At 52.2% G+C, this 11,806-nt stretch overlaps 1 long non-coding RNA gene across 1 annotated transcript; it reads right to left on the bottom strand.

Annotated features, from left to right (window-relative positions):
* Positions 1-995: 995 nt before the first annotated feature.
* LOC149402580 (uncharacterized) lies at positions 996-2,818 on the bottom strand. Its single transcript, XR_016296140.1, has 2 exons — positions 1,824-2,818; positions 996-1,458 (listed from the first exon to the last, which is right to left on the bottom strand). It is a non-coding gene; the product is annotated as an uncharacterized LOC149402580 (long non-coding RNA).
* Between the last annotated feature and the right edge of the window lie 8,988 nt (positions 2,819-11,806).

Genomic DNA, 11,806 nt, shown 5'->3' with positions numbered 1-11,806 from the left:
AATATTCTCGCTTTTGAATACGACTCTTAACTTCAGTCTCTCATAATCCAGTTCACTAGGACTGGATCTCTTGGAAGGAAAACTAACTAAACACATAGCAAAGGCTCGGGTTCCTAGTTACCTCTAGCCATTTTTGTTAGCCGGACTAATTCCGTTTCCCAATTCGTTAGTGGCTTAAAGCCCTTAATCTTGATAGTGACTTATCTCTTGGCTTATCTTAATCTTGCTTACTAGAAAGCATATAAAGAATGCACGTACAATATATGTATATATAAAGATATATATAATATTTCTTGATATTGTAGGTGCCTATAATCCACTTACCCGGATAACGATTCTTTCGAATCCTGAGATCTTCTCTTCCAAATAAAAGGGTTCTTCTTAACTTCACGTATAACCCAGTCCTCGTAAGCTTCTCCTGCTAATCCTTATAGCAATCTGGACGTATCTATGGAAGAGAAAGATCGAACATCGAGCATACTCAGCATCTCGTCCATTGATCTACTAACGTACACACTTCTACTAAAAGAAAGCTCATAAGGAATGCATTCAAAACGTCCTCCTAGTGACAGAACAGAGAATACATGACAGAACAAACATCAGGGAAAACATGACAGAACAGAGACGGGAAAGAATCGACGCCTAAGAACAAGGCCTTAACAACTTCCGTGATCTAGGCTAAGAAACGCCCCGCTATTCGACCACCTATTCTTTTGACGGGACAAAGCCCATTGCTTAGGATAGGTTCCCGAAGGTCGAAACTAAAAGAAAAGAACGTATAAAGAAACTCTTACTAACAATCTATAGAATACGTAAGTTATATGAAAATAACTCAAACCGACACTTCTCAAATGTGGTTTAGAAAATATTTTATGACTTGTCTCTTTTTATTGACAAGTTATAATGTTTGAGAACGTAAATAAAACATTTCTCGTTGATATTCTTTTTCCAAATTAAAAGAGTCGAGCTTATAGTCGAACTCGATTTTTAATACATAATTAAGATAAATATACTAAATAATTACGTGAATAATCAACGAGTTTAATAATGATACATATTAATTATTTTTTCTTAACGACTTACATAAAACGAGCTCGATTATAAAACATACATATTGATATTATATCGCAACTCTCATAATCTAGAACGACCCAACAAAAATAATTATAGGTTCGCACTAGCACGAGTCGAGACTCGGGAAATTTCTCGACTTTCTAACACTAAACCGAGACTTCGCGAGTCTCCGAACGAAACCCGACAGCCGTGAACAGCCCCCCGAGAGCCGCCACAAAGTCGCTGCCGTTCCCGACCCAACAGCTCGTCCCAACCGAGCCGATGAACCTCGCTGACCAGCCCCGCTCCGTCGTCACTCGCGCAACAGCTCCGCCAACCTTCGGACAGCCTCTTCGCCATCCCGAGCCGCTGCCCCGAGACCTGTTCAGCCCACCTAAAACGAGCCTAGACTCTCAACATATATAACTCACACGCACACCAACGAAACAACCGTTAACTCCTATTCTCAACTAGAAAAAACAAAATCAATTCAAATCCAACATCACACGGCCAAAACAGACCCACACCAAACCAGATTAGCGATCAACACATCCACACACGCACGGCCAGCCCTAAACCAGAGAATTCCATACTAAAATGGGGCTTGACTAAGCAAATATTCAAATATCGAATCCAAACCAAGAGATAACCCGGAAACAACACTAATCCATGCCATGATTACACAAAAACACTCAGAGAGAAAAGCCCCAAATTCCAAAATTCAAACCCTAGAATCCGGATTCCAAAATTAGGGGAACCAAAAATCTAACCTTAATTCCGTGAAATCTCTTCTCTCCGGTGCTCGTTCCTTCTGTTTCCGGCGATTTCTCTCGGTCCGGTGTCCTCGGCGTGCTCGCGGCGGCGCTGGTTCCTTCTCGGCCGCGCGTGGGTTGCGCTCGGGCTCGGTGGCTGGCTGGATGGCGCGCGCACAGGCTGGTGCTGGTAGTCGCGCGTCCTCTCCTTCTCAGTCTCGCTCTCTCGCTCTCTTCTCTCTTTCTCGGCCTTTCTCTTCCCCGAGCTCTCTCTCTCTCCCGCTCAGTTTTCTTCTGCTTCTTCTTTTCTCTTCTTTTCCTTTCTTTTTTTTTTCTGGTTTGCCGACTCTTTTCTTCTTCACTCGGCCAAGTGATACTTATCACTTTGTGAAGAAGATGAGTCATAGATGACGTGGCAAGCTAGGAAGAAAACATCTTATTTACAATCCAAACTCTTTTCCTTGTTTTCTTTCAAATGGGTCCCTTAAAATTGTTACAACCACGTCCTTTCATACAATCATTTAATTAAATCCATCACCGAACGGATTATAATTATATGATTTGAATCGAGAATTTTCTCGTTCGTTCTCGAATAATTTAAATATATTTAAGGTTTCTCGGAATTAATTCTCGTCCTTAAGAATTTATTTCTTAATTTAATTTCCGGAATGTTTCCTCGGAATTAATTTACTAATCGAGATAAACTCGATAATTCCTTTGTTTATTCCGAGATTTCCATAACCTTAATATATTTAAAATTAATTCGATAAATCCATTGGAGTATAATTCACTCGAGAATTTAGTTGTAACAACGGAAACTCGCTTATTACTTCCAAATCTCCAAATACGAGTGACGCAGAACCTTGTCCTTACAATCCCTACCCCCTTAAGTTAGTTTCGTCCTCGAAACTTAAAGAAAAGCAGGGTACTCCTTTTGCATCACACTATTGAGTTTCCAGATAATTTTCCATCTTCAGAAAAGAAGAGAGGATATAACTTCCTCTAAACATGTCATCGCTTAATGAACAGCAGATTGATTCTAGTCTTAAGATAGTCACTTCCTAACTGTTAGATATAACTAACCAGGGGCTGGGTCTTGCGTCACGCGCGCATGGGGGGGGGGGGGATGGAGCAGGGTTTGCTCCTTCCTCTATATATAGGAGAGCCCCCGCCCTTTCTGTTCACACTGGCAATCTGTGGGTAATCGGAAAATTCCTTTGAGTTTTGAAATTTCCTCTGGGCAGCCGACTTTTTTCCTTTTTTAATGGGGAGTGAGCTTGTTTCCCACGTTGACGATCCCAAGGTTGACCCTACCTGCCCTCTCCCAAATCTTGGGGGCGGTCAAGGGTCCCTTTCAGGAACTCGACGGGATTCCCATCTTTGTCGAGGAGGACTCTAGCGCGGCCGACAAATGGCTCGCGGAGTTGGAGACCGACGCCGCGGCGATAGCCGAGCTGGCGGGGCCCGGGAGCGGCCCACCTACCAGGTGCGGTCCCGGAGGGGAGGACGAAGGGTCCAAGGACCCGCGTCTGTCACGGTTGGTGATCAACCTGGTCTCCCGCGAGGCGTCCTTTGACCCCCCCCCCCCCCCCCCTTGCTCAAGCAGCGGGGTGAAGCGGTGGCGAGTGCCGAGCTCCCCCGGGCGTCTAACTTGGACGCCTCGAGTGTCGAGCTTGCGATAGTTCCGTCCGAATCTTTTTTGGACGAGATTTATTCCGACGATCCCCAAGGGTCGGGCTCAGAGGGCCCTGGAGAGGACTTGGAGGCTCCTCCCGCGAGGGGGAAGGAGAAACGCAACGGGAAGGTGTTGGCGACGGCTTGGCCATCCCTCGAGTCCATGGAGGCTTCGGGCTATACCTATGCGAGGTCTTTGGAGAGGACCCGCATGTACGGAGTGGGCGACTCTGCTGCCCCCGTCGGCTTGGACTGCAGGGGGGTTGATGCCGCGAGCACGCTTATCTCCCGAGTCTTCAGCACGCTCTGGGAGACGTATAACATCCCTCCCTCGATGGGGTTGCTTAGACCTGCCCCCGAGGACAGGCCCTCTCGTCCAAGGGACGGGTACGCGGCCGTGGCGGCCGGGAGTCTCGCCTGTGGATTGCGCCTCCCGTTTCTGACGATCGTTTAGCAGATTCTGACCCGACTAGGGGTCCATGCGTGCCAGATGAGCCCGTCTTTCTATCGCCTGCTGGCTACGTGTTTTATTGAGTGGCACTGCCAGACGCAGCGTGCCATGTCCGTAGACGACTTCCGTAATTTGGTTGCCGTCTTCCCGGCGCCATGGCAGCCAGGATTTCACATGGCCCGTGCTCGGGGCAACGTGAGGCTGGTCGAGGATAGTGACCCGCTTAGCCGCCGGGCGTGGCTGTGGGTCACCTCGGATGCCTTCGGCGAGGCGCCCCTTCGCTTTGGTCGTCTGGCCGCAGCGGAGCTCCCCTTTGTGAGAGAAATATCGGGGATGTCGGAAGCCCGCAAGGCTGGCGAGCGGTTCCGTTCCCCCGAGCTGATGGCGCTCACCGGGTGGTTCCCGCCCTTTGCTCCGGGCACCGAGGAGGCGCTCCGGGCGAGTAGGCCCCCGAGTCCCGTGGCTCAACCAGTCGCTCCTGCTTCTCGAGGTAACTTTACGGTTTTGTAAAACTTTTTGTTTTGACAGGAACCTGACCTTCGTTGCTTTGTTTTGTGTAGCTGCAAAGAGGCGAGCTAGGAGGCTGGCCCTCGCTTCTCAGGACCCTGAGTCAATGGCGGAGGTTCGCTCTAGGGTCGCTGACCGCAAGGCGAAGGTAGAGCGCACCGAGACTGCCGGTCTAGTCGAACCGGAGCCTCGCGTTTCTTTGAAGAGGGCTTCGACATCGGCACCTCCCGATGAGCGTTCCGAACCCAAGAGGGCGAACTCGGCGGTGGAGCTGGAGGCGATACAGGCTCGAGGGGATTGTTTCTGCCACCTCGAGGGATCCCCACTATCCTGGTGGAAGGGCGTGGTGTCGAAGGGCGATATTGCTTTCTTCCAGGCGGGGGTTACCGACGCTCAGAGAGTCAGTATTTCTGTTTATTTTGTTGTAAGCGTAGGTTTTAGTTTTAACCCTTGCTTCTTTGTCGTCGCAGGCGTATGCGAGGGCCGTGCGAAGCGACAGGATTTTGCATGACTTCATCCGGCGCTTAGGGGCATCTCAGGAGGAGCTCGCTCGGATGAAGGCTAGGCTGGCTCAGGTCGAGCGAGGTTCGCACCCGGGGGCGGAGACCGAGATGCTTTGAGGCCAGCTTCGTGAGGCCAGGGTGGAACTCCAAATCGCACAAGATCAGCGTGACGGAGCCCAACTGTCGGTGGCCAAGATGGAGGGGGAGCTCACCGAAGAACGGCGAGCTTGCGAGGTGGCGACCCGATCAGCGGAGATTTTTCGCATTGAGGTTACCGACCTTCGGAGGCAACTGGATGCTCGATCCGATGCCTTGGAGACGTCGCACCGCCAGCTTACTTCGAGCGAAGCGGCGCGTGTTAGGGCGGAGCGTGAGCGCGACTCTCTGGCGGAGGAAAACGCTCGCCTCACGTCCCAGCTTGCTGAAGCGGAGCGAAGAGCGTCCGACTTGCAGGATGACTACGACATAGGGACCGAGGAAGCCCGTCGTGCCGGAGCGGTGGAATGTCGAGACGCGACCGCGACCGAGAACGAGGCCCGATGGGTCACTTTTGACTTTTTCGACACCTTGTTCCCCCTGCTGGATGAGGGTGCTCCTTGAGCCGAGTGGCTTTCTTTTTCAGCGCGTATGTTTAGCGCTTTGCTTTCTCTTCCTTTTTCTAGGATTTTATTTATTTTTCACGCACTTTTTGTTCAGCACGTGTTTATCAGAGCCGTGGCTCTTTTTATTTATGAGATATTTTTGTTGCTTTCATGTTGAATGCCTATCTCATTTTTCGAGTAATTTTCACTCGTATATGCCTTCTTTGCGGGCTAATCGTGGCCTGAAGGGCTTGTATCCTTGCCAATAGTTTTGGCAGGTTCTGCGCCTCTAGCTGGGATTTGTCCTCCGCCCATTTCATTGTTACGACTCGTCGTCGTTTAAACGTTCGATCTGAGGGGGTGTTTGTGTCCAGCTAGGCGATTCGCCGACCCGTGTTTGAACGGTGGTATCGGCCTGTCGGGTTAGGCCGACGATTCAGCGTGCCTAATGTGGCCGTGGCCCAGTGACTTCACTTCGTGCCTTTCGACGATTGAAGAGGTCATACCGGGTGGTCCCCGAGGGCTCTGCGTCCGTGCCTTCGGCGACTGGACGTGCATGTCGCGCCGGGTTGGGCCGGCGTCTTTTGGAGCCCGTGCTTTTAAGAGACGAGCTCGCCGGGTTAGGCCGGCGTCTTCGAGCTCGCGCCGTTTGAGCGACCGAGCTCGCCAGGTTGGGCCGGCGTCTTTGGAGCTCGTGCTGTGAGTGACCGAGCTCGCCGGGTTAGGCCGGCGTCTTTGAGCTCGCGCTGTTGAGCGACCGAGCTCGCCGAGTTAGGCCGGCGTCTTTGAGCTCTCGCTGTTGAGCGACCGAGCTCGCCGGGTTAGGCCGGCGTCTTCGAGCTCGCGCTGTTTGAGCGACCGAGCTCGCCGGGTTAGGCCGGCGTCTTTGAGCTCGTGCTATCGAGTGACCGAGCGTTTATGGTGCGCCAGCTGATCCTGACGTCTTTTGGGTTCGTGCCCTAAAGCAAGCGAACGCGCTTTGCGTCGGGTTAGGCCGACGTCTTTTTAGTGTTCGCGCCCTGGAGCGTCGGAGCGTAGGTGCGCCGGGTTAGGCCGGCGTCTTTTTAGTGTTCGCGCCCTTGAGCGTCGGAACGTAGGTGCGCCGGGTTAGGCCGGCGTCTTTTTAGTGTTCGCGCCCTTGAGCGTCGGAACGTAGGTGCGCCGGGTTAGGCCGGCGTCTTTTTAGTGTTCGCGCCCTTGAGCGTCGGAACGTAGGTGCGCCGGGTTAGGCCGACGTCTTTTGGGCCCGCTCACCCTGGAGTGAGCGAACGCGGGTGCGTCGGGTTAGGCCGACGTCTTTTGGGCCCGCTCACCCTGGAGTGAGCGAATGCGGTTGCGCCGGGTTAGGACGGCGTCTTATGGGCCCGCTTACCCTGGAGCAAGCGAACGCGGTTGCGTCGGGTTAGGCCGGCGTCTTTTACTCAAACCATATCGCGCCGGGTTAAGCCGGCGTCTTTTGGTGTTCGTGCCCTGAGGCTAGCGAACCTTTGTTTGGCTCAAATTTGGCCTTCTTTTGGGTTTGAGGCAGCGCCTTTACGCGACTTACATGCGTCTCGGAAGACGTCTTTCACATGCACCTTTACGCGTCTTACGGTACGCCGGGAAGGCAGACGTTTTACTCGAACCCGTATGCACGAAGGGCAATCGGGGTTCGAGCTTCCTAAGTCTGTATCCCCGTGGGGGACTTAGGCCTTTTGCGTCGGGTTAGGCTGACGTCTTTGAGCTCGTGGGTTGAGCAATTTGCGTCGGGTTAGGCCGACGTCTTTTCTCGGACCCGTATGCCTGATGAGCCGTCGGGGCCCGAGCTTCTTAAGCCTTTGTATCCCATGAGTGGGGGGCTTAAGGTTTTTTTTTATGTGCCGTAATTTCTCGAGTGTACGTCTCAGGACCCATAGCCCCCCGAGTTTTTAGTTTACAGGTCGTGCCATGATGACTTAAAACTGTGATAAAGTGGGTGAAAAGACCGCAAACTTTATTTTTTATTACGTTTTGCTAACAGAGAACATCCTTGAACAGTGGCGCGTAGGCCTTATTGAATAAGGGAAATCAGAGCAATAAATGGGGAGACTTGGTCACTGGTGGTACTGCCTCAAGTGCTCGGCGTTCCACGGGTGTCGGATTGGAGTTCCGTCCGTGTGTTCGATGTAGTAGGTTCCGTCGTGTATGATTTGTCGAACTCTATATGGTCCTTCCCAATTTGGGCCCAGGACCCCGGCGCCTTGTACTTGGGTGTTTTGGAACACGCGTCTGAGTACAAGGCTGCCGACGGCGAAGATCCGCCTTTTGACTTTGGCGTTGTAGTATCTCTCAACCTTTCGCTTTTGTACAGCGAGTCTGGTGAGGGCCTCAGATCTTTTCTCATCGATTAGATCCAATTCGAGGCGCATTGCCTCATCATTTTCTTTTTCGTCGAAAGTGTCGACTCGGTAGGTGGGGACTTCCGTTTCCACGGGGACCACTGCTTCAATCCCAAAGGCTAGGGAGAAGGGGGTCTGTCCGGTGGCGTTTCGAACGGTCGTTCGATAGGCCCATAGGATGAAAGGCAATTCCTCAGCCCCGACACCTTTTTTTGGCTTCGAGCTTTTTCTCGAGGTTGCTTTTAATTGTCTTGTTGACGGCTTCCACTTGGCCATTAGCCTGTGGATGTCGCGGGGATGAGAATGTCTTGCTTATCCCTAATTGGGCGCAGATATCTCTAACCCTCGCGTTGTCGAACTGCGCGCCGTTATCGGTCACGATCGATGTGGGGATGCCGTGGCGGCATATTATGGACTTCCAGATGAAGTTTGTAGTGTTGGCCTCGGTGATCCTGGCCAGAGGCTCAGCTTCGACCCACTTAGTGAAGTAGTCGATAGCGACGATGGCGTATTCGTATTGCCTCGGGGCTTTGGGAAGCTTGCCGATAATGTCTACGCCCCATTTTGTGAAGGGGTGTGGAACAACGATCCTACTCAGGGGAGATGGCGGCTGACGTGGAACGTTGGAGAAACATTGACACTTGTCGCACTTTCTTGCCCAGTTGTAGGCGTCTTTTTTCATCGTTGACCAAAAATAGCCTTGTCGAAGCGCTTTGAGCGCGAGGGACCTCCCAGCGGCGTGGTTCCCGCAGAGGCCTTCGTGGATCTCGCGGAGGACCTTAGTCGACTCGACGCTGTTGAGACATTGGAGCAGCGGGGTTGAATACCCGCGCTTGTATAAGGCTTCGCCTCTCAACACGTATTTGGATGCGAGGGCTTTCAGCCTTTCGGCTTCTCTGCGGTCTTCGGGAAGTACCCCTCTTCGCAAGAAGTCTGTAAGCGGGGTCATCCAAGTTGGATGAACGGCGCTCTAAATCGTTCCAACCTCGTCACGTGAGACGGATGGTCGCGAGAGAGACTCGATTGGGATAGTTCCCAACTCGTCTTTGGTGATACCGGATCCGAGGTGAGCTAAGGCGTCAGCCTCGGAGTTCTCTTCTCGTGGTATCTGGATGATCTCGAACCAGGAGAAGGCATCTAGCTTGGCATTTGTCTTTGCCAAGTAGGCGATCATGTTAGGTTCTTTGGCAACGTAGTCGCCTTTAACCTGATTTACGATCAACTGTGAGTCAAAGTGTATCCGTAAATTCTGTACGTTGAGCTTTTGAGCGAGCTCTAGCCCTACTATGAGGGCTTCGTACTCGGCCTCATTGTTGGAGGCCTGGAATCCGTAGTGGAGGGCGTAGCGTAACTTTTTCCGGTCGGGATTTGTCAGGATCACGCCGGCGCCTGCTCCTTGGGCATTAGATGCCCCGTCTACGTGTAGTTCCCAGATGGGACCCGTAGGGTCGACCTTTCTCTTTCGAGACGACAAGTCGTCGGTCGAGTCGTCTTCTGCTCTTCCCATGTCGGGAGTGTAGGAGAATTCTGCTACGAAATCAGCTAAGGCTTGAGCCTTTATTGGCGGCCTCGGATGAAACTCAATCCCATACTCGCTCAATTCTTGGGACCAGATCGCCATGCGAGTCGATGTTCCCTTTTGAAGAGCTTTACCGATGGGGTGTCCTGTTCGGACAACAACTGGGTGAGCCTGGAAGTAGGGGCGTAGCTTTTTGGCGGCTACGATGAGAGCGAGAGAGAGATTCTCTATCTCTGTATAACGCGTTTCGGCGTCAAGTAGGGCTTTGCTTACGTAGAAGATAGGCCATTGAGCCCTATCTTCTTCACGGATCAACACAGCGCTTACGGCTCGTTCGGAGACGGCGAGGTAGACGTAGAGCGTCTCGCCTTCCTTTGGCTTGGAGAGGAACGGCGGTGTCCCGAAGTAGGCCTTCATTTCTGGAAAGGCCTTCTCGCACTCGTCCGTCCATTCAATGCCGTCCGTTTTCTTTATTGCTTTGAAGAACGGTTGACACCTGTCGGTTTCTTTGGCCACAAAACGTGAGAGGGCGGCAATCCGACCGGTCAGACTTTGGACTTCCTTGACACGTCGCGGAGACTTCATGTCAAGGAGTGCCTTGATTTTCTCGGGGTTCGCTTCGATACCTCGACGGCTAACTATGTAGCCTAGGAACTTCCCGGACTCGACCCCGAACACGCATTTGTTGGGGTTGAGCTTCATTTTGTACCGGCGGAGGATTAAGAACATCTCCCTCAGGTTGTCTACGTGATTGGTGGCCAGTAGGCTTTTAACGAGCATTCTTAAGGCCGAAAGGCATGACCTTGTAGCAGTAGAGGCCGCGATCAGTGACAAAGGTTGTCTTGATCTGATCGGGCTCGTGCATTCGTATCTGGTTATAGCCCGAGTAGGCGTCCATGAAACTTAGGAGTTCATGTCCTGCCGTGGCGTCGACCAGTTGTTCGATGCGTGGGAGTGGAAAGCAGTCTTTCGGGCAGGCTTTGTTAAGATCTTTGTAATCTATGCAAATGCGCCACTTCCCGTTAGGCTTTTTGACCATGACCACATTGGCCACCCACTTTGGGTACTTGGCTTCTCGTATGAAACCAGCGGAGAGAAGTTTTTCGACTTCCTCGTTTATCGCTAGGTATCGTTCGGGGTTGAACGCATGTCTAGCTTGTACCTTTTCAGCGATAGTTTTATCGTCATTCAATCGGTGCACAATCACATCGGGGTCTATGCCGGGCATGTCTGCATGTGTCCATGCAAAGACATCCTTAAACTCCCGAAGGAAGGATGCGAGTTGAGTTTTGATGGCGAGAGGGAGTTGTGCACCGATCTTGACCACCTGGTCAGGTTTAGCTTCGTCGAGAACAATCGAAGTGAGATCATCGGGGGTGTCAACTTTCAACCTCTCGATATCGTCGCGGGGGTCTAATTCCCCGAGTTGCCGTGCGTCTTTCTGATCACACGGGTAGTCGTCTTCCAGTTGGTAGATCGTGTTAACCCTTTTTCCAGCGGGCTTGCCGTCCACGCCTTGGACGTAGCATATCCTCGCTTGGGTTTGATCACCGGCCATGACGCCAATTCCCTCTTCGGTGGGGAATTTCACTAGCAGGTGATAAGTGGACGTGATAGCCCATAGTCTGTTCCACGTGGGTCGCCCAATGATAACATTGTAGGGCGACTCCTGGTCGACCACAAGAAAGGGGACCATGTGAACGACCTCGATGCCTCCGGTAGTTCCGAAGGTGACTGGTAAATCAATGATTCCTTCAGTCATGACCTTTTCTCCCGTGAACCCAAACAGAGGGGTTTGAGTTGGGACAGGGCGGAGCCCCCCGAGCTTCATGCGCTCGAGGGTGGTCTTAAAGATTATATCAGCTGCTCTGCCGTTATCAATAAGAACTCTTTTTACCAAGTTGTTGGCCACCTGGGCCTTGAGGACTATAGCGTCATTGTGCGGGTGCACAACTCGCTTGGCCTCTTCATTGGTGAACTGTATTGCCTCGTGAGGTACGGACGGAGGTTCCTCGTAGGCGAGGTTATCCTGCTCGGCAAGGCCTTCTTGAGAGGCAGCTCTGAGGAGCTTTTTCCTTTGCCGGGCTGAGTCCCCGTCTTGCAAGCCACCTAGTATGGTGGTGACGACGTGGAGTTGCGCATCAGCCGTAGCTGTGACCACTGTGCGGTCGGTGTTTGCATTGGTCCCTCCACCTTTCTCAGGCTGTGGCCTGTTGTCGGCGGGGGTTGTCGCTCCTACCAAGCGAAGGACGAACTCTTTGAGCTCTCCCTTCTGGATTAATGTCTCAATTTGTTTCCTAAGATGGAAGCACTGAGCGGTCGTGTGACCGTAATCCCGGTGGAACTCGCAATAACGGGACCGGTCGCGAGATGCGAGGTTGCCCCTTATTGGAGCCGGAGCGACGAACT

Source organism: Urtica dioica, chromosome 3, assembly GCF_054948205.1.
Source record: "Urtica dioica subsp. dioica isolate 48M chromosome 3, U.dioica_male_clone48M_v1_H2, whole genome shotgun sequence".
Lineage (NCBI taxonomy): Eukaryota > Viridiplantae > Streptophyta > Magnoliopsida > Rosales > Urticaceae > Urtica > Urtica dioica.
Note: the sequence above shows the minus strand (reverse complement) of the source record. Positions and strands in the feature narration are given on the sequence as shown.